Source organism: Cnephaeus nilssonii (genome assembly GCF_951640355.1).
Source record: "Cnephaeus nilssonii genome assembly, chromosome: 24".
Classification (NCBI taxonomy): domain Eukaryota; kingdom Metazoa; phylum Chordata; class Mammalia; order Chiroptera; family Vespertilionidae; genus Cnephaeus; species Cnephaeus nilssonii.
Window position 1 is genome coordinate 3208875 of NC_137095.1, and position 15646 is coordinate 3224520.

Sequence of the window (15646 nt, forward strand, 5' to 3'; positions counted from 1 at the left end):
GAGAGAATCATTGATCAGCTCTCTCCTGCATACCCCCTACAGGGATGGAGCTCCCCAACCTAGGCAAGTGCCCTGACTTGGAATCCAACTAGAGATACCTTGTTTCATGCGTCCTTGCCCAACCACTGAGCCATGCCATGTGGGCAAATGATCTTTTTTATTGTTGGCTCTATTACAAATAGACCCAATTTCCCCATCCTCATCCCCCTTTGCCTCCCACTACCCTGCCCCCACCATTTCTAAGCACTCAGCACATTACTGTCTATGTGCATGGACTATGCATATATGTATATACTTATTTTTTGCTGCATTTCACTTTACTTTGCACAAAATGAATACAACCAATTGACTAAGCAGCTCCAGAACTGTTGGTGTTCATTAATCAAGAAGTAAACGATGTCAGAAGGAACACTTTTCAATTCCTCCCATGGACATATTATAAAGACAACAAACTCCTAACATATGTGACACAGGCTGGTTTTGACACATAGAAAGCCTAAGCAAGAAGGGTGAGTACTGAATATCCACATGGTCAGACCAGGAGCCATGCTCCAGAAGCTAGACTACACCTAGACTGTTATTCACGCTGCCCACATATACATCTGCCCTGTGAAGTTCACTGTCCCTTGTCAGACTGAAATCCAAGCGGCTCCTTCCATTTTCAGGCTCATCATTTCCAAGGTGGACAATCCACACACAGAAATCCAGGCAGCTCCAATCTGCTTGCTCAGCTGTATTTTACATGACACCTCCACCACCCAGGCTCCAGGTCAAATTCTGTACAGGAAGTTCCCATTGTCGTCAAAGAACTCTCGCCCCCTCTGTACTACCTTGATGCTGAAGTCCTGCTCACCCAGTTCTCTTGCCTTCAATGCTTCCAGCTCCTTCGCACTTGGCAATGCATCGCTGTCAGTGCCTCTGGCGTCCTCACACCCACTGGTGGAGTACTTCTGCAGCTCTCTGTGCTGACCTTGGGCTGCAGCAACAGGCACAAAGCTTTCCTTCTCCAGGCTCTGGGCTCCTTTATTCCTTCCCTTCTGTCTCCTCGGGAGGTTTGTACTCTGAGTATTCAGTTCTGTCACCCTCAGAGCTGTGCTGTGACCTTGGCTTTGGGATGAGGCTTCAGCTCCTGACACAGGGCGGCCTGCAGAAAGCAGCTCCCAGGCATCCCCAGGGCCTGGAAGCTGGCGGAGCGAGTGGGCACGCCCAGCTTTCTGAAGGACCTTTTGATCCTGCTTCAGTTTCTTCTCCTATGTGGGCACAAACTTGCTTTTTAAAACCTTCTGATCACATCGGAGCTAACATCCAAGCCTTCAGCCAATCTGGGAACTGACCAGGACTCTGGAAATTCTTCGTGTAAATACCGGATCTGCTCCCTGGCTTCATGGTCAGTCTTGGGAGGGGCCCCTCGGGCCTCCATTTGCCTCTGAATTTTCTGGAACAGGATGGCTTTTTCTGTCGTCTCAGGACGCTGGGGGAGAGAACCTAAGGCAGAAGCCATGCGTGGGAGCAACATGGGTGGTTGAAGTGTCTCAGCTGAATCAGGGGGTGCCCAGCCCTCGTCTCTTTGTTCATGAAAAATGAGACAGAAGGCTGGAGACCCGGACACAGACTTTATTGGAGGAGAAGACCCCTGCTGGGCTGCCTCCCAAAGGAAGAGAGCACGTGTGCAGAGGTGAAGGCGCCTTTTGAGGGGAGGAAAGCTAAGGGATGGGGCTTAGGGTACTCGGCACATGCTGATTGGTGGTTTCATGTAAGGCACATGATTAGGGACTTAGGATTCGGGGGTTAGGGTATTTGGCAGGTGCTGATTGGTGGTTCAATGTACAGTCCATATAAGGTGCCTGGTTAGGTGCTCAGGAGTGTTTGGGCTGCAGGTGGAGTTTAGGACATTCTCCATCCATCAGTTGGGGGAAGGGAGGATCTATCAGTTCCCTGCCCCGGAAATCTAACACCCACAACAGCAGCCCCCGAGGAAGGCGAGCTTTCTAAACGGGCGATGAAATACGTCCCTGGTGAAGGGACCGTGGTTCCAAAGGAGCCGAACACCTGCCCCTGTGCCTCTGATGAGGGAAGAAGCAAGGCCCTGCTTCAGTCTGAGGGCCCAGGAAGGAGCCGGTACTGTTACCGAAAACTGGAGAACCAAGCTGCAGGCGCTAACCAGTCCGCGATGGGGGACTGGTCAGGCAGCTTCGGGCGCTAACCCATGCCGCCTGCCCTGGTCCGTGATCTATGATCGGGGCTTGGAGTGTGCTGCCGCCAAGCCTGATCAGGGACTTGGTCAGATAGCTGCAGGCGCTAACCAGTCCCCGATCGAGGCCTGTGGTTGGATCCCTCTATGAACTCTGATGAGGCGTATCCTCAGGACGGAGCCCTCCATGACCTCTGCCTGAAGCGGGGCCTGTAGTTGGAGCCCTGCATGACCTCTGACTGAGGCTGGGCCCGTTGTTGGAACCCTCCATGACCTCTGACTGAAGATGAGCCTGTGGACGGAGCCTTCTGTGACCTCTGACTGAGGCCGGGCAAGTGGTTGGAGCCCTCCATGACCTCTATCTAAGGCTGGGCCTGTGGATGGAGCCCCTCATAACCTTTAACTGAGGCTGTCTTGTGGATGGAGCCCTCTATGCCCTCTGCCTCAGACTGGGCCTGTGGATGGAGACCTCTGTGACCTCTGCCTGAGGCCTGGCCTGTGGACGGAGCCCTTTATGACCTCTGACTAAGTCTTGGCCTGTGGATGGAGCCCTCTATGACCTCTGACTGAGGCTGTTCCTGTGTATGGATCCCTCTATGCCCTCTGGCTTAGCCTGGGTTTGTGGACGGAGCCCTCCATAACCTCTACCTGAGGCCAGGCCTGTGGTTGGAGCCCTCTATGACCTCTGACTGAGGCTGGGAATGTGGATGGAGCCCTGCATGACATCGGATTGAGGCTGAGCCTGGGGACAGAGGCCTCTATGACCTCTGCCTAAGGCTGGGCCTGTGGATGGAGCCATCCATCACCTCTGCCTGAGTATAGTCCTACGGATGGAGACCGCTATGACCTCTGACTGAGGCTGGGACTGTGGATGGAGCCCTCCATGATCTCTGCCTGAGGCCGGGCCTGTGGAGGTAGCCCACTATGGCCTCTGACTAAGGCTTGGCTTGTGGACATAGCCCTCTATACCCTCTGATTGATGCTGGGCCTGTGGACAAAGCCCATTATTACCTATGACAGACACTGAGCCTGTGGATGGAGCCCTCTATGACCTCTGCCTGAGGCTGGAAATGTGGATGGAGCCCTCCATGACATCAGATTGAAGCTAGGCCTGTCGACGGAGTCCTCTATGACTTCTGCCTGAGGCTGGGACTGTGGGTGGAGCCCTCCATGTCCTCTGACTGATGCTGGGCTGTGGATGGAGCCCTCTATGAGCTCTAATCTTGGCCTTTGGACATAGCCCTCTATAACATCTGATTGATGCTGGGCTTGAGGACGGAGCTCTCCATGACCTCTGCCTACGGCTGGCCCTGTGAATGGAGCCCTTCATGTCCTGTGACTGAGGCTGGGCCTGGGGGATGGAGCCCTCTATGTGCTCTGCCTGATTCCTGGCCTGTTGATGGAGCCCATGACATCTGACTGTGGCTGGCTGTTTGGAAGGAGCCCTCTATGACCTCTGCCTAAGGCTGTGATTTTGGATGGAGCCCTCCATGACCTCTTCATGAGGCCAGACCTGAGGTTGGAGCCCTCTATGACCTCTGACTGAGGCCTATCCTCTGGACGGAACCCTCCATGACCACTGCCTTAGGCCAGGCCTGTAGATGGAGCCCTCCATGACCTCTGACTGAGGCTGGGCCTGTGGTTAGAATGCTCTTTGACCTCTACCTGAGGCCAGTCCTGTGGATGGACCCCTCCATGACCTCTGCTTGAGGCCAGGCCAGTGTTTGGAGCCCTCCATGACCTCTGTATGAGGCTGAGCATGTGGATGTAGCCCCTCTGACTGAGGCTGTTCCTGTGTATGGATCCCTCTATGACCTCTGGCTTAGCCTGGGTTTGTGGACGGAGTCTTCCATAACCTCGACCTGAGGCCAGGCCTGTGGTTGGAGCCCTCTATGACCTCTGACTGAGGATGGGAATGTGGATGGAGCCCTGCATGACATCGGATTGAGGCTGAGCCTGTGGACAGAGCCCTCTATGACCTCTGCCTGAGGCTGGGCATGTAGATAGAGCCCTCCATGTCCGCTGACTGTGGCTGAGCCTGTGGATGGAGCCCTCCATGATCTCTGCCTGAGGCTGGGCATGTGGATGGAGCCCTCAATGACATCTTTCTGAGGCTGGGCCTGTAGATGGAGCCCCTGGAGCCTCAGACTAAGGCTTGACTTGTGGACATAGCCATCTATAACCTCTGATTGATGCTGGGCATGTGGACAAAGCCCATTATGACCTATGACTGACGCTGGGCCTGCGGATGGAGCTCTCTATGACCTCTGACTGAGGCTGGTCCTGTGAATGTAGCCCTCTATGAAGTGTGACTGAGGCTGGGCCTGTGGACGGAGCCCTCCATGACCTCTGCCTGAGGCTGGTCCTGTGGTTGCAGCCCTCCATTACCTTGGACTGAAGCTGGGCCTGTGGACGGAGCCATCTATGTCCTCTGACTGAGGATGGCTTGTGGATGGAGCCCTCTATGACCTCTGACTGAGGCTGGGCCTATTGACAGAGCCCTTCATGACCTCTGCCTGAGGCTGGAACTGTGGATGGAGCCCACCATGTCTTCTGACTGAGGCTGAACATCTGGATGGAGCCCTCTATGACCTCTGACTGAGGCCGGGCCAGTTGTTGGAGCCCTCAATGACCTCTTTCTGAAGCTGGCCCTGTGGATGAAGCCCCTCATGACCTCTGACTAAGGCTGTATCTGTGGATGCAGCCCTCTGTGACCTCTGACTGAGACTTGGCCTGTAGTTGGAGCCCTCCATGACCTCTGCCTGAGGTTGGGCCTGTGCACAGAGCCCTCTATGACCTCTGACTAAGGCTTGGCCTGTGGATGGAGCCCTCCATGACCTCTGATTGAGGCTGGGCCTGTTGATAGGGCACACATGTCCTCTGATTGAGACTGGGCCTGTGGACAGAGTCCATTTTGACCTCTATCTGAGGCAGGGCCTGTTGTCGGAGCCCTCAATGACCTCTTACAGAGGTTGGTCCTGTGGACAGAGTTCTCTTTGACCTCTGCCTGAGGCTGGGACTGTGGATGGAGCCCCATGACGTCTGCCTGAGGGCGTACCTTTTGTTGGAGGCTGCTATGACACCTGACTGAGGCCTAGCCTCTGGACGGAGCCCTCCATAACCTCTGACTTAGGCTGTACTTGTGAATGGAGCCCTCAATGACCTCTGACTGAGTCTGTACCTGTGGATGGGGTCCACCATGACCTCTGACTGAGGCTGGATCTGTGTACTGAGCCCTCCATGACCTCTGCCTGAGGCCAGACCTGTGGATGGAGCCATCCATCACCTCTGCCTGAGTAGAGTCCTATGGATGGAGCCCTCCATGTCCTCTGACTGAGGCTGGGCCTGTGGATGGAGCCCTCCATGACCTCTGACTGTGGCTGGGCCTGTGGATGGAGCCCTCCATGACCTCTTACTGAGTCTGGGGCTGGGGATGGACTCCTCTATGACCTCTGCCTGAGAAAGTCCTGTGGATGGAGCCTTCTATGACCTCTGACTGAGGCCAGTCCAGTGGATGAAGCACTCCATGACCTCTGTCTGAGGCTGGGCCTGTGGATGGAGCCCCTATTGACCTCTTACTGTGGCTCTCCCTGTGGATGGGACCCTCTATGACCTCTGACTTAGGCTAGGCTTGGGATTGGAGACCTCTATGATGTCTGACTGAAGCTGGGCCTGAGGATGGAGCCCTCTATGAGCTCTGACTAAGGCTTGGCCTTTGGACATAGCCCTGTATAACCTCTGATTGAGGCTGGGCCTGTGGACATAGCCCTCTATAAACTCTAATTAAGGCTTGGCCTGTGGACAAAGCTCATTATGACCTCTGCCTGAGGCTGGGCCTGTGCATGGAGCCCTCTACGACCTCTGACTGAGGCTGGTCCTTTGGACGGAGTCCTCCATGACCTTTGCTTGAGGCTGGGCCTGTGGATGGAGCCCTCCATGTCCTCTTCCTGAGGATGGGCCTGTAGACAGAGCCCTCAATGACCTCTGACTGAGGCTGGTCCTGAGGTTGGAACCATCCATGACCTGTGAATAAAGCAGGGCCTGAGAACGGAGCCTTCTATGACCTCTGCCTGAGACCGGGTCTGTGGATGGAGCCTTCCATGTCCTCTGACTGTGGCTGGGACTATGGATGGAGCCCTCCATGAACTCTGCATGAGGCTGGGCCTATGGATGGAGCCCGCTATGGCCTCTGACTAAGGCTTGGCTTGTGGACGTAGCCCTGTATAACCTCTGATTGAGGCTGGTCCTGTGGACATAGCCCTCTATAACCTCTGATTGAGGCTGGGCCTGCGGACAAAGACCATTATGATCCCTGCCTGAGGCTTGGCCTGTGGATGGAACCCTCTCTGACCTCTGCCTGATGCCTGGCCTGAGGATGGAACCCTCTAGGACCTCTGACTGATGCCGGCACAGTGCGTGGAGCCCTCCATGACCTCTATCTGAGGCTGGGACTGTGGACAGAGCCTTCTATGACCTCTGATTGAGGCTGGGCCTGCGGACAAAGACCATTATGATCCCTGCCTGAGGCTTGGCCTGTGGATGGAGCCCTCTCTGATGTCTGCCTGCGGCTTGGACTGTAGATTGAGCCCTCCATGACATCTGATTGAAGCTGGGTGATTGGAAGGAGCCCTCTATGACCTTTGCCTAAGGCTGGGACTGTGGATGGAGCCCTCCATGACCTGTTCATGAGGCCAGACCTGTGGTTGGAGCCCTCTATGACCTCTGACTGAGGCTGGGCCTGTGGATGGAGCCCTCCATGACATCTGACTGTGGCTGGGCCTGTGGATGGAGCCCTCCATGACGTCTTACTGAGGCTGGGGATGGGGATGGAGCCCTCTATGACCTCTGCCTTAGAAGGGCCTGTGGATGGAGCCTTCTATGACCTCTGATTGAGGCTGGGCCTGTGGACATAACCCTCTATAACCTCTGATTAAGGTTGGGCCTGTGGACAAAGCCCATTATGACCTCTGCCTGAGGCTGGGCCTGTGGACGGAGCTCTCCATGACCTCTGCCTAAGGGTGGCCATGTGGATGGAGCCCTTCATGTCCTCTGACTGAGGCTGGGCCTGTAGATGGAGCCCTCTATAGCCTCTGCCTGATTCCTGGCCTGATGGTGGAGCCCTCTATGACATCTGACTGTGGCCGGGCCAGTGGTTGGAGCTCTGTCTGAGGCTGGGCCTGTGGACAGAGCCCTCTCTGACGTCTGCCTGAGGCTTGCACTGTAGATGGAGCTCTCCAGGACATCTGATTGAAGCTGGGTGATTGGAAGGAGCCCTCTATGACCTCTGCCTAAGGCTGGGACTGTGGATGGAGCCCTCTATGACCTCTGAGTGAGGCCAGGACAGTGGGTGGAGCCCTCCATGACCTCTATATGATGCTGGGACTGTGGACAGAGCCTTCTATGATCTCTGATTGAGGCTGGGCATGTGGACATGGCTCTCTATGTCCTCTGATTGAGGTTGTGCCTGTGGACAGAGCCCATTATGATATCTGCCTGAAGCCGGGCCTGTAGTCAGAGCCCTCAATGACCTCTTCCTGAGGCTGGACCTGTGGACAAAGCCCTCTATGACCTCTGCCTGAGGATGGGACTGTGAATCGAGCCCTACATGACATCTGATTGAAGCTGGACCTTTGGACGGAGCCCTCCATGTCCTCTGATTGAGGCTGGTCCTGTGGTTGGAACCCTCCAAGACCTCTGACTGAGGCTGGTCCTATTGACAGAGCCCTCCATGAATTCTGCCTGAGGCTGGAACTGTGGATGGAGCCCTCTCTGACGTCTGCCTGCAGCTTGGACTGTAGATGGAGCCCTCCATGATATCTGATTGAAGCTGGGTGATTGGAAGGAGCCCTCTATGACCTCTGCCTAAGGCTGGGACTGTGGATAGACCCCTCCATGACCTCTTCATGAGGCCAGACCGTGGTTGGAGCCCTCAATGACCTCTTTCTGAGGCTGGGTCTGTGGATGGAGCCCCTCATGACCTCTGACTAAGGCTGTATCTGTGGATGGAGCCCTCTATGACCTCTGACTGAGGCTTGGCCTGTGGATGGAGCCCTCCATGACCTCTGATTGAGGTTGGGCCTGTGGACAGGGCACTCTATGTCCTCTGATTGAAGCTGGGCTGTGGACAGAGCCAATTATGACCTCTGCCTGAGGCAGGGCCTGTGTTCGGAGCCCTCAATGACCTCTTACAGAGGTTGGTTCTGTGGACAGAGCCCTCTATGACCTCTGCCTGAGGCTGGGACTGTGAATGGAGCCCTCCATGACCTCTGCCTGAGGCGGTACCTGTTGTTGGAGGCTTCTATGACCCCTGACTGAGACTGCCCTGTGGTTGGGACCCTCCATGACATCTGACTGAGGCTAGATCCATGTACTTAGCCCTCTATGACCTCTGCCCGAGGCCAGGCCTGTGCATGGAGCCCTCCATCACCTCTGCCTGAGTATAGTCCTACGGATGGAGCCCTTTATGACCTCTGACTGCGGCTTGACCTGTGGATGTTGCTCTCTATGACCTCTGACTGAGGCTGGGACTGTGGATGGAGCCCTCCATGACCTCTGACTGTGGCTGGGCCTGTGGATGGAGCCCTCTATGACCTCTTACTGAGGCTGGGTCTGGGGATGGAACCCTCTATGACCTCTGCCTGAGAAGGGCCTGTGGATGGAATCTTCTATGACCTCTGACTGAGGCCGGTCCAGTGGTTGGAACACTCCATGACCTTTGTCTGAGGCTGGGCCTGTGGATGGAGCCCCTATTGACCTCTTACTATGGCTTTCCCTGGGGATGGGATTCTCTATGACCTCTGACTTAGGCTGGGCTTGTGATTGGAGACCTCCATGACCTCGACTGAAGCTGGGCCTGAGGATGGAGCCCTCTATGAGCTCTGTCTAAGGCTTGGCCTTTGGACATAGCCCTCTATAACCTCTGATTGAGGCTGGGCCTGTGGACAGAGCCCTCTATAACCTCTGATTAAGGCTGGGCCTGTGGACAAAGCCCATTATGACCTCTGCCTGAGGCTGGGCCTGTGGACGGAGCTCTCCATGACCTCTGCCTGAGGGTGGCCCTGTGGATGGAGCACTCCATGACCTCTTACTGAGGGTGGGGCTGTGGATGGAGCCCTATATGACCTCTGCCTGACGTTGGGCCTGTGGATCGAGCCCTCCATGACCTCTGCCTGAGGCTGGGCCAGTGCATGGGCCCTTCATTTCCTCTGACTGAGGGTGGGCCTGTGGATGGAGCCCTCCATGACCTCTGTCTGAGGCTGGGCCTGGGGAAGGAGCTCTCCATGACATCTGCCTGAGGATAGTTCTGCAGATAGAGCCCTCTATGACCTCTGACTGAGGCTGGGCCTGTGGATGGAGTCCTCTATGACCTCAGACTGAGACTAGGCCAGTGAATGGAGCCCTCCATGACCTCTGACTGCAGCTCGGTCTGTGGACGGAGGCCTCTATGATCTCTGACTGAGGCCGGGCTTGTAGATAGAGCCCTCTATGACCTCTGATTGAGGTCAGGCTTGTGGATGGAGCCCTCCATTACCTCTGACTGAGGCTGGGCCTGTGGATGGAGCCCTCCATAACCTCTGCCTGAGGATAGTTCTGCGGATAGAGCCCTCTATGACCTCTGACTGAGGCTGGGCCTGTGGAGGGAGCCATCTATGACCTCTGACCGTGGATGGGCATGTGGACGGAGCCCTGCATCACCTCTGACTGAGGCTGTACCTGATGATGGAGTCCTGTATGACCTCTGACTGACATCCAACCAGTGGTTAGAGCCCTCTATGACCACTACCTTAGGCTGGGACTGTGCATGGAGCCCTCCATTACATCTCATTAAGGCTGGGTTTGTGGACGGAGCCCACCATGGCCTCTGATTGAGGCTGGGGCTGTGGACAGAGTCCTCTATGACCTCTGCCTGAAGCTGGGAATGTGGATGGAGTCCTCGATGACATCTGATTGAGGCTGGGCCTGTGGACGGAGCCCTCTATAACATCTGACTGAGGCTGGGCCTGTGGATGGAGCCCTTCATGCCCACTGACTGATGCTGGGCCTGTAGATGGAGCCCTCTAAGAACTCTGTCTGATTCCTGGCCTGTTGATGGAGCTCCCTATGACATCTGACTGAGGCCGGGCCAGTGGTTGGAGCTATCCATGACCTCTGTCTGAGGCTAGGCCTGTGGATGGAGCCCTCTATTACCTCTGACTAAGGCTTCGCCTGTGGATGGAGCCCTCTATAACCTCTTATTGAGTCTGGGCCTGTGGATATAGCCATTTATAACCTCTGATTGAGACTGGGCCTGTGGACAAAGCCCATTATGACATTTACCTGAGGCTGGGCCTGTGGATGGAGCCCTTTATGACCTCCAACTGAGGCCTTGCCAGTAATGGGAGCCCTTTATGACCTCTGACTGAGACCTAGCTACTGGACGTAGCCCTTCATGACCTCTGCCTGAGGCCAGCCCTTAGATGAAGGCCTCCATGACCTCTGACTGAGGCTGGTCCTGTGGATGGACCCCACCATGACCTCTGCCTGAGGCTGGGCCTGTACATGGAGCCCTCTATGACCTCTGCTCTGATTCCTGGCCTGTTGATGGAGTGCTCTATGACATCTGACTGAGGCCGGGTCAGTGGTTGGAGCTCTCTCTGACCTCTGTCTGAGTCTGGGCCTGTGGACAGAGCCCTCTATGACCTCTGACTGACTCCTAGCCTCTGGACAGAGCCCTCCATGATCTCTGTCTGAAGCCAGGCCTGTAGATGGAGCCCTCCATGACCTCTGACTGAGGCTGGGCCTTTGAATAGAGCCCTCTATGACCTCTGACTGAGGCTTGGCCTGTGGATGGAGCCCTCCATGTCCTCTGACTGAGGCTGGGCCTTTGTATGGAGCCCTCTATGTTCTCTGACTGAGGCTTGTCCTGTGGATGGACCCCTCTATGTTCTCTGACTGAGGCTGGTCCTGTGGATGGACCCCTCCATGACCTCTGCCTGAGACTGGGCCTGTGGACAGAGTTCTCCATGTTCCCTGACTGAGGCTGGGCTTGTGGATGGAGCCCTCCATGACCTCTGCCTGAGGCCGGTCCTGTGGATGGATGCCTCCATTACCAGTGAATGATGGTGGGCCTGTGGATGGAGGCCTCTTTGACCTCTGACTGAGGCTGGACATGTGGTTGGAGCCCACCATGACCTCTGACTGAAGCTGGGCTTGTGGACTGAGCCCTCCATGACCTCTGCCCGAGGCCAGGCCTGTAAATGGAACCGTACATGACCTCTTCTTGAGTATAGGCCTGCAGATGGAGCCCTCTATGACCTGTGACTGAGGCTGGGTCTGTGGATGGAGCCCTCTATCACCTCAAACTGAGGCTGGGCCTGGGGACGGAGCTCTCCATGACCTTGGCCTGAGGCTAGTCCTATGGATGGAGCACTCCATGAACTCTCTCTGAGTATACACCTGCGGATGGAGCCCTCTATGATCTCTGACTGAGGCTGGACCTGTGGATGGAGCCTCTATGACCTATGACTGAGTTTGGGCCTGTGGACGGATCCCTCCATGTCCTCTGACTGAGGCTTGGCTTGTGGATACAGCCTTCTATGACCTCTGTCTGAGGCCGGGACTGTAGGTGGAGCCCTCCATGACCTCTGACTGAGGCTGGTCCTGTGGACATAGTCCTCTATAACCCCTAATTGAGGCTGGGCCTGTGGACAAAGACAATTATGACCCCTGCCTGAGGCTTGGCCTGTGGATGGACCCCTCTATGACCTCTTCCTGATGCCTGGCCTGTGGTTGGGGTCCTCCATGACCTCTGACTGAGGCTGGATCTGTTTACTGAGTCCTCCATGACTTCTGCCAGAGGCCGGGCCTGTGGATTGAGACCTCCATCACCTCTGCCTGAGTATAGTCCTGCGGATGGAGCCTTCTATGACCTCTGACTGAGACTGGGCCAGTGGTTGGAGCCCTTTATGACCTCTGTCTGAGGCTGTGCCTGTGGATGCAGCCCCTATTGACCTCTGCCTGAGTCTGTGGCTGTGGATGGAGCCCTCTATGACCTTTGACTGAAGCCTAGCTTTTGGGTGGAGACCTCTATTACCTCTGACTGAGGCCGGGCATGTGGTTGCAGCCCTCCATGATTTCTGTCTGAGGATAGGCCTGTGGATGGAGCCCCTATTGCCTCTGACTGAGGCTGGTCCTGTGGACGGAGTTCTTCATGACCTTTGCTTGAGGCTGGGCCTGTGGATGGAGCAGTCCATGTCCTCTGACTAAGGCTGGTCCTGTGGACGGAGTCCTTTATGACCTTTGCATGAGGCTGGGCCTATGGATGGAGCCCTGTATGACCTCTGACGGATGCTGGGCATGTGGACGGAGCCCTCAATGACCTCTAACTGAGGCTGGTGCTGTGGTTGGAAACATCCATGACCTGTGACTGAAGCTGAGCCTGAGGACGGAGCCTTCTATGACCTCTGCCTGAGACGGGGTGTGTGGATGGAGCCCTCCATGTCCTCTGACTGAGGCCTGGCCTGTGGATGGAGCCCGCTATGGCATCTGACTAAGGCTTGGCTTGTGGACATAGTGGACATAGCCCTCTATAACCTCTGATTGAGGCTGTTCCTGTGGACATAGCCCTCTATAACCCTTGATTGAGGATGGGCCTGTGGAGAAAGACCATTATGACCCCTGCCTGAGGCTTGGCCTGTGGATGGACCCCTCTCTGACCTCTGCCAGATGCCTTGCCTGTGGATGGAACACTCTATGACCTCTGACTGAGGCCGGGACAGTGCGTGGAGCCCTCCATGACCTCTACCTGAGGCTGGGACTGTGGACAGAGCCTTCTATGACCTCTGATTGAGGCTGGGCCTGTGGACAGGGCACTCTATATCCTCTGATTGAGGTTGTGCCTGTGGACAGAGCCCATGATGACCTCTGCCTGAAGCCGGGCCTGTGGTCAGAGCCCTCAATGACTTCTTCCTGAGGATGTGCCTGTGGACAAAGCCCTCTATGACCTCTGCCTGAGGATGGGACTGTGAATCCAGCCCTACATGACATCTGATGGAAGGTGGACCTTTGGACGGAGCCCTCCATGTCCTCTGACTGAGGCTGGGCATGTGGAGGGAGCCCTCAATGACCTCTGACTGAGGCTCGTCCTGAGGTTGGAGCCCTCCATGACGTCTGACTGAAGCTGGGCCCATGGATGGAGCCCTTTATATCCTCTGATTGAGGCTGGTCCTGTCGTTGGAACCCTCCATGACCTCTGACTGAGGCTGGTCCTGAGGTTGGAGCCCTTAATGACCTCTGACTGAGGCTGGTCCTGAGGTTGGAGCCCTCCATGACCTCTGACTGAGACTGGGCCTGTTGACAGAGCCCTCCATGACTTCTGCCTGAGGTTGGAAATGTGGATGGAGCCCACCATGTCCTCTGATTGAGGCTGGGCCTGTGCATGGAGCCCTCTATGACCTCTGACTGAGGCCGGGCCAGTGGTTGGAGCCCTCAATGACCTCTTTCTGAGGCTGGGCCTGTGGATGGAGCCCCTCATGACCTCTGACTAAGGCTGTATCTGTGGATGGAGCCCTCTATGACCTCTGACTGAGGCTTGGCCTGTGGTTGGCCCCTCTATGACCTCTGACTGAGTCTGGGCCTGTGAACGGAGCCCCTATTAACCTCTGACTGAGGTCTGGCCTTTGGACGGAGCATTCTATGACCTCTGACTAAGGCCGAGACAGTGGTTGGAGCCCTACATGACCTCTGTCGGAGGCTGGGACTCTGGAAGGAGCTCCTATTGACCTCTGACTGTGGCTGTACCTGTGGATGGAGCCCTCTATGACCTCTGACTGAGGCCTAGCCTTTTTGCGGAGACCTCTATTACCTCTGACTGAGGACGGGCATGTGGTTGGAACCCTCCATGACTTCTGTCTAAGGCTGGGCCTGTGCGTGGAGCCCCTATTGCCCTCTGACTGAGGCTGGTCCTGTGAATGCAGCCCTCTATGACTTCTGACTGAGGCTGGTCCTGTGGACGGAGTCCTTTATGACCTTTGCATGAGGCTGGGCTTGTGGATGGAGCCCTGTATGACCTCTGACGGATGATGGGCATGTGGACGGAGCCCTCAATGACCTCTGACTGAGGCTGGTCCTGTGTTTGGAAACATCCATGACCTGTGACTGAAGCTGAGCCTGAGGACGGAGCCTTCTATGACCTCTGCCTGAGACGGGGTGTGTGGATGGAGCCCTCCATGTCCTCTGACTGAGGCCTGGCCTGTGGATGAAGCCCGCTATGGCATCTGACTAAGGCTTGGCTTGTGGACATAGTGGACATAGCCCTCTATAACCTCTGATTGAGGCTGTTCCTGTGGACATAGCCCTCTATAACCCCTGATTGAGGCTGGGCCTGTGGAGAAAGACCATTATGACCCCTGCCTGAGGCTTGGCCTGTGGATGGACCCCTCTCTGACCTCTGCCAGATGCCTTGCCTGTGGATGGAACACTCTATGACCTCTGACTGAGGCCGGGACAGTGCGTGGAGCCCTCCATGACCTCTACCTGAGGCTGGGACTGTGGACAGAGCCTTCTATGACCTCTGATTGAGGCTGGGCCTGTGGACAGGGCACTCTATATCCTCTGATTGAGGTTGTGCCTGTGGACAGAGCCCATGATGACCTCTGCCTGAAGCCGGGCCTGTGGTCAGAGCCCTCAATGACTTCTTCCTGAGGATGTGCCTGTGGACAAAGCCCTCTATGACCTCTGCCTGAGGATGGGACTGTGAATCCAGCCCTACATGACATCTGATGGAAGGTGGACCTTTGGACGGAGCCCTCCATGTCCTCTGACTGAGGCTGGGCATGTGGAGGGAGCCCTCAATGACCTCTGACTGAGGCTCGTCCTGAGGTTGGAGCCCTCCATGACGTCTGACTGAAGCTGGGCCCATGGATGGAGCCCTTTATATCCTCTGATTGAGGCTGGTCCTGTCGTTGGAACCCTCCATGACCTCTGACTGAGGCTGGTCCTGAGGTTGGAGCCCTTAATGACCTCTGACTGAGGCTGGTCCTGAGGTTGGAGCCCTCCATGACCTCTGACTGAGACTGGGCCTGTTGACAGAGCCCTCCATGACTTCTGCCTGAGGTTGGAAATGTGGATGGAGCCCACCATGTCCTCTGATTGAGGCTGGGCCTGTGCATGGAGCCCTCTATGACCTCTGACTGAGGCCGGGCCAGTGGTTGGAGCCCTCAATGACCTCTTTCTGAGGCTGGGCCTGTGGATGGAGCCCCTCATGACCTCTGACTAAGGCTGTATCTGTGGATGGAGCCCTCTATGACCTCTGACTGAGGCTTGGCCTGTGGTTGGCCCCTCTATGACCTCTGACTGAGTCTGGGCCTGTGAACGGAGCCCCTATTAACCTCTGACTGAGGTCTGGCCTTTGGACGGAGCATTCTATGACCTCTGACTAAGGCCGGAACAGTGGTTGGAGCCCTACATGACCTCTGT

At 56.1% G+C, this 15646-nt stretch overlaps 2 pseudogenes across 2 annotated transcripts in view; both read right to left on the reverse strand.

The window, feature by feature from the left end:
* The window catches only part of LOC307094820 (protein SET-like), a 671772-nt pseudogene that overhangs the window by 382149 nt on the left and 273977 nt on the right, over positions 1-15646 (reverse strand). The gene's annotated exons all lie outside the window — the stretch shown is intronic.
* Positions 771-1501, reverse strand: LOC307095018 (neugrin-like; annotated as a pseudogene). Its single transcript has one exon. The product of its transcript is annotated as a neugrin-like (transcript).